Source organism: Octopus bimaculoides, chromosome 5, assembly GCF_001194135.2.
Source record: "Octopus bimaculoides isolate UCB-OBI-ISO-001 chromosome 5, ASM119413v2, whole genome shotgun sequence".
NCBI classification, from domain to species: domain Eukaryota; kingdom Metazoa; phylum Mollusca; class Cephalopoda; order Octopoda; family Octopodidae; genus Octopus; species Octopus bimaculoides.
The window spans coordinates 40,956,674-40,961,918 of record NC_068985.1 but is presented as its reverse complement, the minus strand read 5'-3'; positions in this window follow the sequence as shown (position 1 = coordinate 40,961,918).

Sequence of the window (5,245 nt, the reverse complement as noted above, 5' to 3'; positions counted from 1 at the left end):
AATATTTTTCAAGCAATGAACAATTTTCATCAAAACAATGATATAATTTTTGTTTTCCCATTCAGGGGTCAGTACAATTTTTTCTGTCAACCTTTCCCTCTCTCTCTCTCTCTCTCTCTCTCTCTCTCTTTCTCTCCCTCTCTTTCTGTTGATTGTTTTCATCCATCACCATCACCAGTACCACCACCATCGCTACCACAACTGCCATACACACACCATTCAGACTTCTGACGCCACCACCATCAATAACTTTGACTTCGCCGCTTTTCCCTCCACCACCATCACCATTGTCTTTCACATCGCTTACTATCACCGTCATCCCTGACTGACCACCAGCACCATCGCCTCCGCCTCTATCACAACTACAGCTCATACTATTACTATCACTCCATTACCGTCACAACCGGCAATCTACTACCGTCTCTATACCTTCTATTACTCTCACTCCATCACGAGGAATAGTGGAAGTGTCACTGAATAGTGAGAGAGGGGGTCAAAGTTTGACACACTGCCACACAGAAATTCGTTTTAGCATTTATTATTATACTCTTTTAGTTGTTTCAGTCATTTGACTGTGGCCATGTTGGAGCACCGCCTTTAGTCGAGCAAATCAACTCCAGGACTTATTCTTTGTAAGCCTAGTACTTATTCTATCGTTCTTTTTTGCCGAACCGCTAAGTTACGCGGACGTAAACACACCAGCATCGGTTGTCAAGCGATGGGACAAACACAGACACACAAGCACACACACACACACACACACACACACACACACACACACACATACATACATATATACGACGGGCTTCTTTCAGTTTCCGTGTACCAAATCCACTCACAAGGCTTTGGTCAGCCCGGGACTATAGTAGAAGACGCTGGCCCAAGGTACCACACAGTGGGACTGAACCCGGAACCATGTGGTTGGTAAAGCAAGCTACTTACCACACAGTCACTCCTGCGCCTATATATAATTATAGATAATTTATATAATTTTTTTCCCCAATGAATGTAGTGGTACGAAACGAAACAGTATAATATATTAATTTAGTTTGCGATTGTTCATCATTGCTAACTTAACTCGTCTCCTTAATAACAACAAGAATAATAAGGATTCTTTCTAATTTAATCTTGGCACAATGCCAGCAATTTTGAGAAGCAGGAGCAAGTCGATTACACCGACCCCTGTGCTCAACTGGTACTTATTTTATTGACCCCAAAAGGATGAAAAGCAAAGTTGACCTCGGCGTAATTTGATCTTAGAACATAAAGAGCCGGAAGAAATGTCGCTAAGCATTTTGTCCGACATGCTAACAAATCTGCCAGCTCGCTCCCATTACATCATCATTATCATTAACATCCGGTCGGGTGACGTATCTGGACTAATGCAACTCAGCCACGCCGATGTTCTGATTGAACGATACAACATGAACGTCTGGCTTGAATTTTAATCACGTTGGTCTTTTACTAGTTGAAAAATCTCTTGTCTGCGCACATCACGACTACAGCTGTCTTAACAACAGTAATAATAATATAAACAAATAACAAAAGACAGATTAGCAAAAACTATGAAGTTCCACATTAAAAACCTTACATACATATTTCCGTACCTCTAAATTGTGAGTCATCTTTGCATTTCAACCTCCCGAAGTCAATAAAATAACGACCAGACATAAATTTAGTCTACTAAATTTATGGCCCGGTGCAGTGAAAAAAAAAAAAAGACTGGTTAGTGAATTAAGATACATTATTGTCAATATGAAAACCGTTGATGAAAGGGAAATTGTGTGAAAGATGAGCAAATGTAAAGTGAATATTTTGAGAGTTTAACGAATGTTTTAAACTTATCTAAACAGCAATGAAAAAAAAAACACCATCTGTGCCAAGAACATATTTATGGTGCCAGCCAGAACATATGGCTCTGTAGTATTATACTGGAACATACTATTCCTAGATTCTATAGACTGTAACACTGAAATTATTACATAAGTTTTATATCCAACGACTATACGTTTGAATATCATACAGTAATAGGGAACTATTGTGATCAGGAGAGTAGGTTAACACGGCTGTTATCAATGTTTACCATTACTTTTCTAACTCACAAGAAAGCTAGCAATGTGCCCTTTGTTGACTGGAATCGCTATACAATTCTCAAAAGATGCTAGATAAAATTTAAAAAACTAAATCCTAAAATTGAAACAGTAAAGAAAATAGATATGCTGATGACACATAAAATACCCAAGATGAACAATCATAAAAAGATGTCACAAATAATTTTTTTGTTTTAATCTAACTCTCGCATGGATGAAAAAATCCTGTTTGAACGGGTAACAGAATCTAGCAAAATTCCTCAAACAAGAACAGGCTGTCACCACTAGGTATATATATATTGGTTTCAAATTTTGGCAAAATATTTTGTGGGAGGGAGGTAAATCAATCACATCGAACCTCTGTGGCCAACTGGGATCTTTGTGGTTATCTTCACTGTCTACAATTTTGTTCCAATTGTTTTCAAATTTGGTATGTGGATTAAGTTTTTTAAACTACTTTTGAAAATGAAATTCATTTTTCCTATAAATTCATAATTAAAAAGTTATTAGCCTTTTAAATTTGCAAAATTTGGGTATTTTAGCCAATCGGAAGCGAGTATTTTTACATACCACCGGAAAGTTCTGTTAGCATATTAAACAAAGAAGTACCACGTGTTTCATAGCTGATTGCGAAGAACTCTGTTTCTATAGTAACTAAAGATGCTGCGCATGCGCACAAGGAGTGTAACCACCAAATTGAGTGTAATCAACAAATTGAGAGCACCTGGGCATCTTTAAAGCGTGGAAACAAACGCCGGTGTGGGACACACCGTTCCATGGTTGACTCTTATCTTTGTGAATTTATGTGAAGAAAGAGCTGTGAGAAAGAAACTTTATTTTCTAAAATTCTATAGTGTATGGCAAATTTTCGTTCTTGAGTTTTTTAAAAACTAATAAATGTCTGTTTAAAGCAATGTTTTAAGCTCTTGTATACAGGATGGCACACCAAAAAGTGGCACAAGTTCGATAGCGTAGAAATAAGCTTACACACACGAAAAAGCACTCAGCCTGTCGTTTGCAAGTATCATTGTGTTATTTTGACTGCTTGTGACTGCTAAACAAAGAGGCGCACTAGTCAACTGTTTGCTACTTTATCCTCACTGCATCTTCACCACATTAGTTGATTGTAAGATTGCATTCAAACAACTTCTAGTCTTTTCTGCGGAAAGAGTGGAGATTGTGGAAGCGTATGTGAGAACAAGTTCTGTTAAACAAACACGGAAAATTTTCCAAGTCAAGTTTCCGGATAAAGGCTTACTGACAAAGAGAACGATACAAATGTTGGTGAAAAAGTGACCCACTACGAGGTCAGTGCACAATGTCCCAAAACAAAGAGACCCTACAGTTCGAACGCCGAAAGTTATTTGGGACACTCGACAAAGAATTACTTGAAGTTCAGAGAAGTCAACACATAAGCAGCAGTTTCGCATAAGCAGGAGATCATTCCAACGGGTGTTGAAAAGTGTAAGGTTGAGCCATATCATTTTACACGTGTGCAGCATTTAAAAGTGGATGACAAGAGCAAAAGAGTAAATTATTGCTCATGGCTTCTGAATAACAGAAATAACACAATGACTCTTGTAAACGAAAGGCTTGGTGCTTCTTCGTGAATATAAATTTATTTCTGTATCTACACTATACTACTGAACCTGGACTGCTTTTTCGTGTGCCACTCTGTAATGCATAGTAATCCGAACAACATGTCCCCATAACAAAAATTACGACAGCGTACTTATAATAAAACACAAGCAATTCCAAATGATTATACTTTTGTACAGAATTTAGCTGAAAAAGATAGAAATTACACTGTCTTAGCTGTTAAAAGTTACGGAATATATCTGTTTCGTTTGTAATTGATATAATTGGGCTGATGTCCAGAACAGACTATAGGTACGTTCTAAATCTGTAAATTTCGTCGTCAGGTCGTTTTCTCACACAGCATTTGTTGAATATTTCTTTCTGTTTTCCAAGATGTACGTAAATATTTTTGTTACATGTGATGCATTTCTCAAACCATGAAAAAAGTCAATAATTATTACAAGTACTGCTAAAAGCTATGAGTTCAAATCCTACTCGTATTTACTTTGCCTCTCATCCTCCTGTGATAAATAAGCTCCAGTGTGTACTTTGGACAGGCAGCCGAGGCATCGCACGGTCTGTAGACTCTCTCACCTCCCAAACTACAATCGATCTTTCTAATCTCTTGACAAGATGATCTCTGCTAATCTCGTAGAATCTTCTTCAACGAATTGGCTGTAAATAGCACTCCTGCAGTTAAAGACACCATCTTTTGGTACCAGTTTAGGTTCCAGCTGCACGAAAAAACCGTAACCATCCCATCGTATAACAGACAATGTAACTTAAACTATAGTTGTGTCCTCTTTTTCTAAAGATTGCATGGCATAATTCGAGAGGCATATCATTACTATTTCCTACAGGTCAGACACCTTCGCGAATGTACAGGATGGGCCAAAAGTACGCACCAAAATATTTGACATTTTATTTATATTATGTTATAATTAATATCATTATTATTTATTTTGTTCATCATGGTGGTGAGCAGACAGAATCGTTAGCACACCGGGCAAAATACTTAGCGGTACTTCGTCCGTCTTCACGTTCTGAGTTCAAATTCTGCCAAGGTCTACTTTGAGCTTCATCCTTTCGAGATCGATAAAATAAGTACCAGTCGAGCACTGGGGTCGATGTAATCGACTTATATCCTTCCTTAAAATTGCTGGCCTTGTCCCAAAATTTGAAACCGTTATTATTAATTTTGTTCATCACGTACGTATGTATTCATCAGTATTTTAGTTATTCTATTCAATTTTAGAAACATCGAATCAAGTCGTTGACATTTCTGAAGCATATTTGAACTTATTTTGTGCGTGACTTTTGGTCCATCCTGTACATGGGGTGACAGAAACATCAGGAACTCTAGTACTTCTAGCCACCACAATCATCATCACGTTTCACTACCAGAAGCACACCCAAACAGATATCAATCACCAACAACACCATAACCGTTACTACTAGATTCCTCTGTGCCAGGAGACAGACAGGGCTAGACAACTAGTATATTGGAGCCAGTCGAATAAATCTGTCTGTCTCTCTCACTCTCTCTCTCTCTCTCTCTCTCTCTCTCTCTCTCTCTC